Raw genomic sequence first — 16,410 nt, 5'->3', positions numbered from 1 at the left:
TGTAGACTCATTCCAGTCGGAAAAGTATTGGTTCGCTGTACCCATTGAGATGATTTTCCCGTCGCTTGTCTCCGTGTTGTTACCTCTTAAAGTATGCACTGCCTTAAACAGGCACAATGCGGCAACACAGATGGAAACTTCAGGCCGGTATTTATTTACCATTTAAAATTATTGTAATTTCATGCCATGTGCCTCAATATTTACTTCTTCTACTATACATAAAACCTCAATAAGAATTATAAATGGGAAATTACCACACTAGCCGAATGTTAACGAGGTTATTGTGTCAAGTAGTGAAGTAAAACATAATAATGTAGTCTCGAAAAGCAGCAAAAGCGCAGGTTAAAAAAAACATGTAAATATGTTGTAATTTTGCACTACAGAAAAAAATAAAACGGACATTGCATACTAAGGAATACGTAATAATTTAAGCATAAATTTGCAACAGCATTTTGTCTATTATAACTTCAACCAAATACGCCAGTACCAACTTAGTTTTCTGTTCACAAAAATTTCGTCTCAATGTTTTAACCCACTTTTTTCTATAGAGCAATGTTTCTTAACGGTGGAACTTTTGGCAGCAATTTCTTGATGAGAAACTCAATTTGAGTTGTTAGCCGTTGGCGGCAATGCCACGCCGAACGTCCGGGCGAACAGCTAACGATGGCTGCTCCCATTGAAACAAAGCGCTTCACCAGAGGAATGTTGACAACAGCGTTAGATTCCATTTTACTAAAGCTAGTGAGAAACTCAATGAAAGGGCCGTAGCTACGTCTTTTGTTTTCTTGTAGAAAGCATACTCTGCGGCGATTCTTACACGGCGCCAGTGGGGCTGTCGCGAATATTGAAAACACGTCAGGGGCAAGCTAGTGACCAGATATGCCTGATAACGCAGTAATGATAAGCCGCACGGGGCGCGAAAGTTTTTCTGAGAGCGAGAGAACAAATTTCATTTTCTGCAGGACGTAAGTTCCGGTCCTAACTTGAGTGTTCAATTCTCCGGGTCCCCGTAGTATTGCAGAATGTCCGTGCGGATCGTGCGCACGTGTTCATGGAGAGCTTCTGAGGCAGCCTGGATTGTGGCGGCAGATGCCTCACCAATCCTCTTTTCTTCAATCCGCCACGCACTTGAGATCCCGCAAACTTCTGTGTACAACTGTAGATTGACAACGATGCTTCAACGAAAAATCCTGCTATTCGTCTGAATGTTGATAAGACGAAGACAAACGAGGGTTTGGAGGAAAGCTCTGAAATCGATGAAAGGTAGTGGGAGAAGGTGAATTTTAGCTTACCAAATCTAAAATCTCTCGCTGTCTCCACTTCACTCACGATATTTTTTAACACAAAAATGTTTTATGAGGGGTACACAAACCACACCGATGTCATATACATCGAGAAAATGACGTCACCAGAAAACGTTCTATTGGCGCGGCGGGGCTAGGATATGACCAGTCGGGCCGCAACGGGAGGTGTGAAACGCTCACTCAACTAAACCATCAAGTCATGCCCGGAGAGCTGTACGAACACGACTTAGCTCCTTCCCTCTAGCTTTCCATTCATTTGGTGCTGCCGTCTAGGAGCGGTGAAGCAAAGTAGTGTATCATGACGCTAAGGACCGCCGATACTTGGCGCCTCGACAGGGCCGCGTATAGGAGCGGAATCTGCTGTGTTTACGCCAGGGGGGTATATCTGTCTTCCAAAAGGATCTAAACACGGGTGCCGCCATGATGCCACGTGGTTGTTGCCAAATGAATACTTGAAGATACCGTTAACATTTTTTCGCAGATCCGGCACAAGTTCAGGGCCTTAAACTAAACGTAGGCGTACATTTATTACGTATTGTATGATTTTATAAGTTCTTTCAACGCATTCATGTTTGTTGAACAAAAACAAATAAAATAATGAGAGAGAAGAAGTGGGGTGTGAGGTGCAAAATTAAGTTCCGGTATTTTGTGAGGAGCGTCAGTCATGTGGAAGTAAATTATAAAGCTTCATACTAGCACACCATGTTTCGTCTACTGTGTCATTTCGACGCTTGCAGAACCTATCTTATCTACCCCTGTGCGCCCTTGCTGCAGCCCCCACAATGCCGACGATACGTATAAAGCCGCCCCGCATATCTCCAAAGATAGAATTCCCTACATGCCTGTGAGTGGCTTCTGCTGATTTGAACTCGGCGTCAGCCGGTCATGTCATGTTACGTGAGACATTGCTGGGCAGATCGGCTCCCTTTGAGTGTATGAGTTTCGTAAGTTAAAAACAAAGAAACAAACAAACAAAAACAAACAAGCCTATGGCCTTGGCAAGCTGCATCGGTAAGGTTATGGAGAGAATGGTGCTGGCCCGACTGGAATGGTTCTTGAGAAAAACCACATTTACGCGGATGTCATGACAGGATTCCGAAGAGGACGATCCACTATAAACAATGTCATCGATCTGGTGTCGTCAGTGGAGCAAGACTGAAACCGTCATCGAGTCATGGGCGCATCGTTTTTTCACATGAAAGGCGCCTATTACAGCGTGCTACCCAATGCTAGTATGGATGCTCCAGAGATTGTGAGTGTAGGCGGCCGACTGTATGCGTGGATTTCGAGTTACCTTACTAGTCGTACAATCATCATGTCCACATCTGCCGGTGACACAGGACGCCACCATGTTAATCGCGGTGTTCCACAAGGAGTACTCAGCCTCACCCTCTTTAATATTGCCCTAATCGGTCTCGTGGACGAATTGCCTGAAGTCGTCAGAGTCAATATGCAGTATGACGATATCTGCATCTAGACTTCTGGTGTAACTCCACCGTAGCTGCGAGCCCTTCACAGCGAGCCGCAATAACGATGTCTCAGTACTTGTGCCGTCATGGTCTGAGTTTCGCGCGAGCAAAATGCGCCGTTCTTGCATTCACCAGAAAGTCGATGCTCCGATATCCGCTCACTATTGAGGGGACTCTGATATCTTACGTCACGCACCATAAATTTTTTTGGGGTGACTGTAGACCGCAGTTTGTCGTGGACGAAACACATCGCCTCGCTGAAGGCTAAACTTGCAAGCCTTGTGCATGTTCTTGGATTCGTGGCGGGAATCAGATGGCGTCCATCTGAGAGTGCTCTTCTGCAGTTATACCGGAGCCTCTTTTTAGGGTATCTTCGTTACAGCCTGCCAGCCACTTCAAACTTGCGAAGTTCTTCCCGCCCTACATTGGACGGTTTGCAAGCACAAGCCCTCAGGATATGCTTGGGACTACCGCGATGTACCTCTTCTGTGTGCACCATTTCCGAGGCGCGCGTGTTTCCAATGGGCGCAGTTCTTTTGTGCGAAGCCTTTCGAGACGAGCTTCGATGTTTGACAAGGCATGAACATCATCCGTTATTTAAAGATCCCCAGGTGGTCAAAATTAATCCGGAGCCCTCCACTACGGCGCGCCTCATCGCCTGCGTTGCGTCGGCGCGTTAAACCCCACAATCAATCAATCAATCAATCAATCAATCATCCGTTATTGGCTCTTCCTAATACGTGCTGGAGAAGTAGTTAGTTTTCCGGCAGGCATTTTGCGACATCAACATTGATTTTCATCGGGTTTCGTCCCAATGGTGCTTGCCTCATAACTCCTCATAACTCCTCATAACTCATAACTCATAACTCCGTGTACATGTATATACTGATGGCTCTGTGACTGCATCCAGGTCTTCCGCGGCTGTGGTAATTCCAAGTCGATGCGTTAGCCAAGTATTCACACTAGACCACAAGACCCACCTTTTCCCGGGAACTGAAACGACGCACTCTTTGCCATCAATAGCCCTCAAACAGTTGACTCTAGCGTTCTTGATGGGCAAGTACACCGGAACTGTACATGTATATACTGATGGCTCTGTGACTGCATCCAGGTCTTCCGCGGCTGTGGTAATTCCAAGTCGATGCGTTAGCCAAGTATTCACACTAGACCACAAGACGACGTCTACTGCTACTTAGTTGGTTGCCATTGTAACATTCGCTGAGCCTGCCATGCTCTTTCGTCTGGCTGTCTGATAAGCCTGCCTGCTTGCCGCGATATCGGCTCCTCTTTTTTTTTGTTTTTGCCACCCTCTGATTGGTTCGACAGCGCACAAAAATCGCGTCGCTGAGTGAATAAACGGGATTGTCTTCCTGGCACTGCTTGCGTCGTCTGTTCCTCGGCACCCGTCGGTCGTCCAGCCGCCGAATACGTAACAGCTGGTGGCAGCGGTGGCGGCGGTATGGAGCGTACGTCGGCGGCGGCCCTTGGCGTCCGTTTGGTGAGAGCACGTCTTGTTTGACTTCATTGGGAGCATTAACGACGTTTTCTTGGTAGTAGAGGATTTTTGACTTTGCTAGATTTAAGTAGTACGTGTAAGTGTGACACTTTTGTTATCTGCAGACATGATTCTCACGTCGCTAACGAAACCCAACCTTGTGTTGCTCGCTGAAGAGTTAGGCATCACAGTGCAGAAGTCGGTGCGTAAGCCTGAAATTATCGAGGCAATATCCAAATGCGGAGCGAAAGATGACGAAGTAGAGGAATTTTGGAAGGCAGTCTCCCTGCAATTGAAAGAGCGAGAGGTAGAACTGAAGCTGAAAGAGATGCAACTGCAGAACCTTGAACGCAATGATAGCTTCGACATGCGCGGATACATGCAACCTTTCAAGGCTGGCAGTGACATCACTTTGTATCTCGTCAACTTCGAGAGAACGTGTAGTAGGGCAGCACTTGGTAAAGAGACCTGGTCGCAACGCCTGTTGACACTGCTTCCCAACGAAGCGGCCGATATAGTCGCGAGCATGACAGATGAAGATGCAAGTGATTACGAAAAAGTGAAGCTTCAGCTCAGGAAAAGGTACAGCTTGTCTACAGAAGCCCTGAGGATGAAGTATCGTAACACAAGGCGTAGTCAAGGGGAGTCGTACTCCGAGTTCGGCTACAAATCCATGAGCTTGTTAGAAGAATGGCTTAAAAGCGCCAACGCATACGAGGGCAAGAAACGTGTGATCGAACTGATTGCGCTGGAGCAATTTTATTGATCGATTCCGGAGCAAATGCGCCTGTGGATTCAGGACAAGCCAAACGTCGAAACGTTGCAAATGGCAACTAGGCTGGCTGACGAGTACTGTTCCCGTAGGATGGAAAGTTCGGAAGACCTGCGAAAGAAGCCGTCGGGAGCTTTCAAGAAATTTCAGTAAGGAGCGAGAGAAAGCAACCAAGGGAAACCCGACAACGTTTCCGCCCAAGCGCACACGGTCAACCCGAGCGAACCAAAGAGTTCCAAGTTTGAAGAAAAACGGCCGTTGACCTGTTATAAATGCCATCAACCAGGCCATATCGCAGCAGGCTGCAGGCAGCCACATGTGTCTGCTAATTTGCTAACAGAGGACAACGATTTGCTCTTGCCCTACACGTATGACATGGCGGTGCACGGCATCAGTTGCAAGGTTCTGCGTGATACAGGAGCAACATTTGATATCGTCCACCCGTCATTTGTTAAGCCCGAGCATTTCACAGGATCGTGTGTCTGGGTGCGTCAGGCACTAGAGCCCGACACGAAGTGCTTGCCGGTAGCGAGAATTGAAATGCAAGGTCCTTTCGGGAAATTGCAAACTGAAGCGGCTGTTTCGGACAAGCTCCCTCGAAAAATCCCGTACATTTTTTTCTAACAGATCGATGAGGGACTTGCAAAACGCAGGAATGGAACTTAATGCGAACCCCGTAATGGTAGTCACCAGGTCCCACACGAGAGCTCACACAGCCTGCGCTACTCGTGCCGCCGAAATTGAAGATGACAGTTCCAACAGTGCTCCGTCGCAAGCTGCTCCAACGAGCGAAACCGCCCCAGCCACGCCAGCCACTGAAAGCACTGATAACACCACTCCCGTCGCTTCCGCGTCCGGAGGCGAATCGATAAGCCCAGTCAGTGAAAATTTTCAGCTTCTGGCCAAGGTTGACAAAAGCGCTCTCAAGATAGAGCAGGCAAACGACGAGACACTGCAGACGTGCTAAGAAAGATCAAGGCGGAAACAAAAAGGACCAGTGTCATTCATTGTCAATAACGGCCTCTTGTACAGAAAATTCAAGAACAAAAAAGGCCGACGCTTCGAGCAGCTTGTAGTCCCCCAAAAGTATCGTGTTGCGCTGCTGGGTTTGGTTCACAGCGACAGCTGGGCAGGTCATTTAGGAATAAACAAGACCAAGAGCAGGCTGCTGAATGACTACTACTGGCCGATGTGCTTCAAGGACTCTGAGAACTGGGTGCGTTCCTGCAGCGTTTGCCAAAGGACGGGACGGCCAAACGAACGACTCAAGGCGCCTTTGGTCGAAGTACCTTTGATTGGCGAACCTTTTCGCAGGTTGGTAATAGACATTGTAGGCCCTTTACCTGTAACAGCTGCAGGCAACAGGTACTTGCTTACGCTCATTTGCCCTGCGACGAAGTTTCCCGAAGCAGTGGTGTTGCCGGAATTGAGCTCCACAGCAGTTGTAAACGCGCTACTCGCTGTATTTGCCAGAATTGGATTCCCCAGAGAAATCCAATGCGACCAAGGATCTGTTTTCACAAGCGCGCTTACCACGACATTCTTGCAGAAGTGCGGCATATCCATTCACCACAGCTCTGTCTACCATCCGCAGAGCAATTCGGTCGAAAAACTTCATTCAGTAATGAAGCGAATTCTGCGCGCGCTTTGCTTCGAGAAGGGCACCGAATGGGACGCGGCTATTCCCGCGATGCTCTTTGCTCTGCGCACCGTCACTCACGAAGCGACTGGATTCACGCCGGCGGAACTCGTTTACGGCCGAGCGCTTCGTTCCCCTCTAACGTTGTTGAAGGAAAAGTGGGAGGACAAATTTGTGGACAAATCGGTGGTCGAGTACGTGCTGACGTTGTTGAAGCGCCTCCGTGAATCGCAGGAATTGGCGCAGATCAACACGGCTGAAGCTCAAAAACGCGCAAAAGTGTACTACGACAGATCCTCGCGTGCACGAACCTTCAAGGAAGGCGACAAAGTGCTCATTCTGAAGTCGTCAAAGGCAAACAAACTGGAAGTAGCATGGGATGGGCCTGTCACGGTTAAACAAAAGCTCTCCGACACCACTTATTTGGTCACGACACCCGGCAAACGCAACGATGTGACACTCTACCACTGCAATCTTATGAAGCCGTTTATCGAACGCACGGAGACGGTGAGCATCGTCTTAAACGAACCAGAGGAGATAAATGTTCCAGTCCCGCAAGTGCCGACCCCTTGCTCTTCCCCGTCAACTGAAGACGTATTTGAGTCTGTAGCTACACAAGCTTCTTTGACAGTCGAACAAAGGAAGCAGTTGAAAATGCTTATCCAGAACTTCAGCGACTTGTTCAGTCCCCACCCCGGCAGAACAAACCTTGTCGAACACGACATTGAGTTGACATCTGACCAACCCTTCCGAACCAGGATGCACAGATTTTCACCCCGTCATGAGAAGCTGTTGAACGATTGCGTTCAAAACATGTTGACACTGGGTTTAATCGTGCCAGGGGAGAGCGAATACGTGTCACCGATGTTTATCGTAGAAAGCCCTGGCAAGGAACCACGACCCTGCATTGATTATCGAAAATTGAATGCGATTACAAAGACCAAGTTGTTTCCCATTCCTAATGTCGAAGCTTTGATCGAAAACGTTTCCGCGGCACAGTATGTTTCCACGTTGGATCTAGTCCGCGGCTTCTGGCAAGTGCCACTCACGGAAAACGCCAGCCAGCTAGCCACTTTCATGACTCCAATGGGCACATATCGCCCTCTTGTGCTGACTTTTGGTCTCAAGAACGCACCGTTCGTATTTTCAAAACTCATGAATCAGGTGCTCGCAGGCACTGAGTCATTCGCTGTTGCCTACCTTGATGATATAGCGGTATTCTCGAGCACTTGGCAAGAGCATTTGGAACATCTACAGGAGGTTTTCCTTCGACTACGTAAAGCAGGCTTGACTCTTAAAATGACTAAATGTCGTCTTGCGAACACCCACGTCCACTACTTGGGGCATGTTGTTGGCCAAGGGAAGCGACGTCCTTCCGAAGTAAAAGTTGAGGCGATCACCAGGTTTCCTTTGCCGAAAACAAAGACCGACTTGCGTTCATTTTTGGGTTTAGCTGAATACTACAGAAGCTACATTCCAAACTTCGCAAACATCGCTAGTCCCCTCACAGACGCTCTCCGCAAGACCGAACCAACTATAGCGCGTTTGGATACGGCTCGAAAGGCACCGTTTGCCGAGATTAAAAATATTCTTGTCAGTCAACCGGTTCTCGCGGCACCAGATTATTCCCTCCCTTTCTAGTTCAGTGTGACGCCAGTGATCGCGGGATGGGCGTCGTTCTAAGTCAAGTGAACAAAACAGGTCAGGAACACCCTGTTATCTACGCCAGTAGAAAGCTCACGTCTCGTGAGCAGGCATACAGCACAACGGAAAAAGAATGCGCATGCTTGGTGTGGGCCCTCGAAAAGCTGTCGTGTTATCTGAAAGGGTCTTCCTTTGTTTTCGAAACCGATCACTCCCCTTTGGTGTGGCTGAACCAAATGTCAAACAAAAATGACCGCTTGATGAGGTGGAGCCTCGCACTCCAACAATTTGATTTCACAGTGCGGCACAAGAAAGGCAAACACCATGCAAATGATGACTGCCTCAGCCGTACTCCCTAGTGTGTCTTTTTTTTTTCTCTCTCTCCCTCCTATGGTGTGTGCATGCATTCTGGCGAAAGCTTTTCCGTTCTAGTTTTGGTCTCGTGTTATCTGCTCCCAGTGAATTCAACAGTCGGGCTTTCCCAAGCTTGGGCGTCAGGTTGCTCCTGACGTAGTTACTGCGCTCCTGCCGCTTGTTCTCTACGCTATTTCAGATCCTCTCGTGCCACCTGACGACTTCAACCCTGCGCCAGGTGTCTACCGCCAGCACATTCTCGCTACATGCGCGGCATCCAAGCAGCAATCGGCGACCAAAGCCCGTTCTCATCGTCGCCTCCTCCTCGGAGCCCCAGACACTCTGCGGGCTTGTTGTTGGTGCCTGAGGACGCAAAGTGCCATCTTCGTCCAGTGTGCGGGTGCCCACCACAACGCGTCCTCATGTGCCGCCATGCACCCCGGCGTTTTCACCCATGCCAAGCACAAGGACATTGTGAACGTTCGAAACGTGAAGTCAGCGCTGTGCTGGGACAAACTTGCCTCGCATGTTGGCTACCTATTCCTACCTTCAGTTGTTCAAGAAGCGTCATCCTCTTGAACGCCTTCCGACATGGGTAGCTTTGGCCGAGTTGTAACATTCGCTGAGCCTGCCATGCTCTTTCGTCTGGCTGTCTGATAAGCCTGCCTGCTTGCCGCGATATCGGCTCCTCTTTTTTTTTTGTTTCTGCCACCCTCTGATTGGTTCGACTGCGCACAAAAAGCGCGTCGCTGAGTGAATAAACGGGATTGTCTTCCTGGCACTGCTTGCGTCGTCTGTTCCTCGGCACCCGTCGGTCGTCCAGCCGCCGAATACGTAACACCATACGGGAGGCGATTCGTTTAGTCTCCCGTGCATCACCTCAAGCTTGGACCCTGTTTAGCGACTCAAAGCCAGCACTCCTTGTCCTGAACGGAGTTATGAGGCAAGGACCTCAAACAGTTGACTCTAGCGTTCTTGATGGGCAAGTACACCGGAACTGTACATGTATATACTGATGGCTCTGTGACTGCATCCAGGTCTTCCGCGGCTGTGGTAATTCCAAGTCGATGCGTTAGCCAAGTATTCACACTAGACCACAAGACCCACCTTTTCCCGGGAACTGAAACGACGCACTCTTTGCCATCAATAGCCCTCAAACAGTTGACTCTAGCGTTCTTGATGGGCAAGTACACCGGAACTGTACATGTATATACTGATGGCTCTGTGACTGCATCCAGGTCTTCCGCGGCTGTGGTAATTCCAAGTCGATGCGTTAGCCAAGTATTCACACTAGACCACAAGACGACGTCTACTGCTACTTAGTTGGTTGCCATACGGGAGGCGATTCGTTTAGTCTCCCGTACATCACCTCAAGCTTGGACCCTGTTTAGCGACTCAAAGCCAGCACTCCTTGTCCTGAACGGAGTTATGAGGCAAGGACCTTATTATGCCCTTGCTGCGGAAGTACTAGAATTATGCTCATTGGCCCTAGAACAAGGACATGTCCTCAGTATTCAGCGGTTGCCAGGCCAATGCGGGCTAGCTGGTAACAATTTGGCTGACCAGGAGGCAAAGAAGGTTTCTGCAAATGCAGATGTTGTACGTCTGCCCTTCGCAAGGACGGACACGGCCGCGCTTCTGTCTATTTTCTGCCTCACCTCGGCAAGTCACAGATACCAACCTGACAATCGTCATTGAATACTACCTCCGCCTGGACCCCGACTGCAAGTTTCGGTTACCTCCTGGTAATCTGCGAAATCACGCCACGCTGTTTCACCGACTACGGCTTGGCGTAGACTTTACCCGTCGCTACAAGCACCTCATCAGCGTTCGAGTCACCCTGATTGTGAAACATGCCTAGTACCACATATTTTGCATGTTCTCTTCTGCTGTCCACGCCACGCGAATCGTTTACAAAAATTGGCGAGACCATTGGCCCTTTTGGACTGTCGTGTGGTGTCTCAGGAAGTACTGCTGGGAACTTGGCTAGACGCGCAGCGTTCCCACAAGGCATTTAAAGTTGTGCTGACATTTCTGTGCCGCAGCTGCCTCTCAGCGCTATTGTAGTTGAGGCCCGTCCGGCTGAACTTTAACAGGTGCACAGTATAAGTATAGGCATCTTCTGTACATAGCCATTTATTAATTTCTCCGCCATCTTCAATTCTCTCGTCCTCTATCCACGCTCTTTCCTCCCCGTTCCCTTCCCACTCACAGAATAGCTGGCCAGATATACTAGCATCAGGCCGACCTTTCTGTATTTTTTCATTCCAATAAAATTCCTCCCTTTCTCTCTTCACACCGTGTTCTGACAATATATTCTCTTAAAATAACGCTCAAACCAAAAAACTAGTCTGTGTTTTTCTGACTTCCTAGCATCGTCTCTACGGTGCATCACAATTCTGCACGAAAAGTATTCACATGAATGTGCCATATGAACAGTGCATGCACAAAATCTGCGACCTAATACACATGGCAGTAGCAGGTTTTTCTCCAAGTATTTTTGAGGTGTGAATGTTTGCCCTGCAGTGGGCATAGATAGGCTGGTGGTGATGATGATAATGACTGTTTTGAGTGCAGCTTAAGGGGGGGCAGAAAGTTTGGTGATTTAAAATTTTTATCACAAAAATTGAACTACTCTGGTAAGATACCGGGCAATGTAGGTCTTCCACCAAGGTGAAAAGTGTATGCGCTTGAGCAGAATAAGAAAGTAATAAGCGCAAACATTGACTCCAACATTTACCTGCAGCTTTCCATCTGAGATTTCCAAGCCACCTGTTAAAACTCCTTTTCACCTAACAAGAAGGCGGTGACGAATGTCCAGTCACGAATGTCGGTCATGAATGTCCGGTACCTCGCACCGTCGAATATGCCTCTGACATAGCGGCAGGCGTTGTTAATCACTGATCCAGGCCTAAAAAGTGAGGAGGAGAAAGCAGCCAATTCTATTTTCTACTCGTGACTTCTTTCCCATTGATGTACAGACCGTTGTGTATGGGTTCGGGCTTCCTTTTGCGCAAAAATTCTGTGCCCTGCTTTTTCTCGGGCTGCATATGCTTGAAGCATGTCTACTGGCGCACGCATTCCAGTTAATCTTCCAGCGAAAGTCATGTGCTCGGTGTCCTTTCAGCGTGAAGTGAAAGCATCGCATCTCCTTCGAGAAAATTTGCTTCATCTTCTCCATGGGTACATCCACCGGACAAGACTGTAATATGATCTCCGGACTTGCAGAATGAGCATCCGTCGCCGGACTTAGTCTAATTCCTGTGGAGAACACACCACGTGGTCTTGGAGTTTCCAAGGAGGAAGTTCTTGTCTGTCTCATATTCAAGCCAGGTGTCTCGTCCGCTTTGGCTTTTGACGTTACTCTTTTTAAGGTTCTCCTGCTCAGCGCTGAGAAACTTCAGAAGATGGTCTAGGCCTATCGGCACTTCCTCGATTGTGTCCGCTTGCGGTGTAGCCGTTTCAGCAGCGCGCGTGCGGTGATAGTAGAGAAGGATGTCGTGTGGTAGCTCTTAGAACAGGATGTCTGATAGCATTGACAAAAATTAGGACCATTTCAAACCGAGTGTTTTGATGTGACGGATGTTGACTAGAACATGCTCGTTGAGCTTGCCAAGGCCACTTGTGTCACTTGAAAACCTGATCGGGTTGATCATTCGGAGCCTGGCAAAATACTCTTGATCGAGTAGTGTGCCATCCTCGAAACGCTTTTTCACCATTGCAAGAGCTTCCTGATAGCAAGCCTCCGTCGTAGGTAGCACTCTGATTGCTGAAGCAACATCTCCTTTCAGAAAGAGTCGTACTTAGTTAGAATCAAATGCCGTTATTTTTGTGTATCATTTCGTCGAATTGCTCCCACAATTCACTCCATTGGCACAGGTCACTAGAGAAAGGAGTGATGGTCAGTTTCGTTCGGCTTCTCTCCAAAGTATTAGAAATGACTGGGGGCGCGACGTTCGTCACGGTTCCTATGATAGGTGCAGCTGCCTGGGAAAGGCGATTGCTCCTGCTCTGTAGCTCAGCGAGGACGAATGTCGCGAGATCTTGGTACTCGATCACGCTCGCATATTCGGCCTCAAATGCCTCCTTGATCCTGAATGTAAGCTTCGAGCTCTTCGTTGATCTTATTTAGCTGTATTCGCTTTGAGCCTTTCGTAAAGTGGCGCTAGCTGGTCGGTCGTTACGCAAGGATTGGTCATTGCGGCACTTGCCTCATTGATGATCCTTGGGATCTTCGCCCGCCTCGATGTCCTCTTGAACCTGAGCTTCTCCATAGTGGCTCCGCTGCTCGACGCCTTCCGCAGATCCTGGGTGTGGGTCCCGGGTTTCGGCACCAAACTATGTTGAGCCATGGCGTGGCGGGAACCGCTAAATGAAGCTCGTCGTGGAACAAACAACGCAAGAGGATTTATTCGCTTGGCACCCAGGACGGGCGTTCCATGTTCGACTGCGCTAGGAGGGAGCCTCGTGCAACGCGGAGTGAGCTCCGAGCGCCAGCTATGCGCTCAGCGTCGCCGTCGCATCTAGGTGTCATCTTCGCCGTCTTCCTACATACTCCGCAGAACCATGGCGATGATGAGAAAGCGGAGCGGTGCATGCTCGCCGTAGACCGGTAAAGTATATTTTTAAAGCGAAAGTTTTTTGGTGGGACCGATGGTGTACTGTAGAAAAAAGAATGCATTCCCCCATAGACCGGTTGGTCGACCGCGAATCTGTGAAAGATAAATGGATACGGTGCGCGTGCTTGAAGCAATGGGTCAAAGCGGTCACATGAAAATCGGGAAACCTAACTCTTTTAGATAAGACAATACACGCATTCATGATAAATAAGCAGTACAATCGCATACTTTTGTCACATGAAGCAGTTTTCGCAATACGCTTAGATCGTTCGTGGGTGGTTTTACTTAGTACGCGAAGAGTCATCCCATCAAATCGTTCTTCGTTTGCGATTTGAGGCTTTGAATGTTAGATGGACGATTGGCGCACTTTCACCAAGGTGTCTGATGCACTTTTGATGAAGTCCTCTTGTCAGGATGCTTTCGCCCCTTTTCTCAACCTTCTTAAAGAAGGAATGGTAACGTTTTTTCTCTAAATTTTTCACTGTTCGCTATGTTCCCTTTAAGGCGCGCTGGTCCGAGTGGCTAAGGAGTAATCCCCTGTCGGTGGCCAACAACATCCATCTGACGCATGGCCCCACCGTTACCCGATGCCGGCGGATAACGAGGACCGCGACTGCTTCCATTGGCTGTCCGAGAACAGCAACAGCTTCTTGCCATGGGGAGCACCAGCGTGGAAGATCAATGGCTTGCTGGGGAAGGCGCGTGAGGACATATACCACCACTTTACCCCGTGGCGTTTGTGGGGCGTTACGGTGGTCAATGATTGTTGGAGATGCATAGCCGGTAGAAAAGGGGATACGGGGTACGCCATTCGCTTACTGAAGCAGTAGTGCCCGTGCACGAAGTGATCCTAGTCGAAGGCATTCCTTAAGTTCACAAACTTTTTGGGGAAGGCCCCGACAGTTCCATTGTAGTATAGTGTCCTTGCGTGTAGTTGCATGTATGGCAGGTGCATAATTTACGAAGGCATGCTGCAAGAGTCGCGGTTAATATGTGTAGCTGCTGCACCACGTAGTTAAGAATGGAGCGAGCGTCGGATGCTTACGAGATCGCGGCTGCTGCTGGTAAAAATGTCGGAGGAGGTGGAGGCAAGGGAGAAGTTTACAGAGGAGGTATAGCTTCACATGAGCTTTCTTTTGCAGCAGCACGCTTCAAGCATCTCTGTGCCAGCAACTGGGCACGACGATCGGTCAAATTCGCAAGCTCCGTTCGTAATGCCTGGAGGCGAAGATCTACCTCTTCTAGTGCCGGGGAATTCTGGTCGGCCTGTTGAAGACAGGATCGCTGACGAGGTCGACACAGTCGCACCACCTGGCTGTATGAAACCGAATTCATAGGTGGTGTGGCAGAGACCAGTTCTGCTACGGGATCTGCATTATCGTCGTCGTCATTGGAAGCTAGGAGCTCGTACCGGTTTGAAAGCGGAAGCCGTTGGTCAACCTGGGACCTCGGTGAGCTCTTCACACGCGTACGTGGCTTGACGAAAAGCTTCGTCGGGCACTTACTGTCTGTGATATCGTGATTATCAGACGTGCACAGCCCACAACAAAATTTAGGGGCATTTTATTTTCAGCAGTCGCGTTCGGAGTCTCGAGGTTTGAGCAGCCGGTATATTTTGGCAAGAGCTGCGCATGTGACCCTGTTGCAACCATTGGTAACAAAATACTGGCCTCGTCTTCTAAGGCCGGGGGCGAAAGATGCATCCATTGTATATGAATCGCACCGGTGGTTCGACAGGACCAAGAACAGTCATGAGGCATGTACGACGACTGCCAAAATACAGGCTAGGAGCTCTTGGTGCGCCTCGCATCGGATGGTGTCCCGGAGCACGTCGGAGGGCTCACCGGCATCGACGCCCGAGACAACATAACGGCGGAAATGAGTACCACCTAGGAGGTAAGCTTGTACCTGCAGGTGAATCCCGGGGGAGACGGCAATGTGAGTGAGGCTGTAAAGCTTGTGAACTGCTTCTAATGATGCTACACACACAGAAATTGAGTAGGTGTCTCGGTGAAAAGTGTACCCATTGTGACTTTGAGGATGCAGACATGCTGATGCGTCTGTAGGAGAGCTTTCGTCGTGATTTGGTGGATGTAGAAATGCTGCACAGGTTTGATGGCTACCTTAAAGGAAGCTGGTTTAGCATCTTTTGTGCTTGATGGGAGGCCAGCGCGATTCTGGGGGCAGGGCACCTTACCGTCACAGTGAATACGGTGGTCTGCTGGAAGGTCCATCGGGGCATTAACGTCCTCAGACTGACGCGGCACTACAGTTTTAGACTCGGTGCAAAGGCGTTTGTCGGGGGGTTCCGCAGACTCGCCAGTGACATTACTGGGCTGTTGCGGCACAGGAGGCTCGCTGCTAGCATCCATGGGGCAGCTGTCGTCGCTCTTGGGCAGCAGAGGTTTCGATGCTTGAAGGGAGACGTTGTTGTACCAGTATTTTCTGTCCGCAAATGAGGAAAAATCTTCTCCTGCCTTCTTTCCTGGTTTTCTTTCGGAGAACCGGAGGGTTTCGGCACGTTATTGTTGCACAGCTGCTATAAGTGTGATAGTGTATAGCTGTAACACCCGGATTTAGACGTGTAGGTAAACACGCTGAAATATCAGCGAACTTACAAGAGAGAGTCCAGTTGCTTTCTAGAGGTGATTTCGAATATACCAAGATTAGACACCGTTTCTGTCAGTGCACTGCTAATACACAGCGAAACGTTACATGAAATGATCTAAGCATTACAGGGGCATGTTGAGCCTACCTTATTAGGACAGCTATCAACGTCGGCAAGTTCGTTTGTAATACATATTCCTCGATCAGATGCTTTTCCGAAGGCTGAAAGAAAAAATGAAAGTTCTGCGTAATGTAAAAATACTCGATAATTTGCTTCAAAGCACATTTTACCATCACCGAAACGCTTGGGCCCCGCGATGAAGGGGCACTTCGATTACCTCCGATGAGAAGTGTGGCTTCCACTTGAACAACGGGAATTTTTTGTTCAACAGCCTACTTTTCAAGAAATCTGGGACCTCTTTCCTTCATTGATTCACCGAGGCTTCACAGAGGCTTGCGTTTGTGCGGACTGTCACGTTGTCGAAGGTGTACACTGACCGGGCTTCG

General features: G+C 49.1%; 2 pseudogenes; one reads left to right on the top strand and one right to left on the bottom strand.

Moving 5' to 3' along the window:
* LOC144148298 (microtubule-associated serine/threonine-protein kinase 3-like) overlaps positions 1–16,410 on the bottom strand; it is a 226,731-nt pseudogene that overhangs the window by 59,080 nt on the left and 151,241 nt on the right.
* On the top strand, positions 4,233–9,433 carry LOC144149433 (uncharacterized; annotated as a pseudogene).

Source organism: Haemaphysalis longicornis, unplaced genomic scaffold (assembly GCF_048455015.1).
Source record: "Haemaphysalis longicornis isolate Haplotype H1 unplaced genomic scaffold, Haemaphysalis longicornis Haplotype H1 scaffold_8, whole genome shotgun sequence".
Taxonomy (NCBI): domain Eukaryota; kingdom Metazoa; phylum Arthropoda; class Arachnida; order Ixodida; family Ixodidae; genus Haemaphysalis; species Haemaphysalis longicornis.
This window is presented reverse-complemented; position numbering and strand designations above follow the sequence as displayed.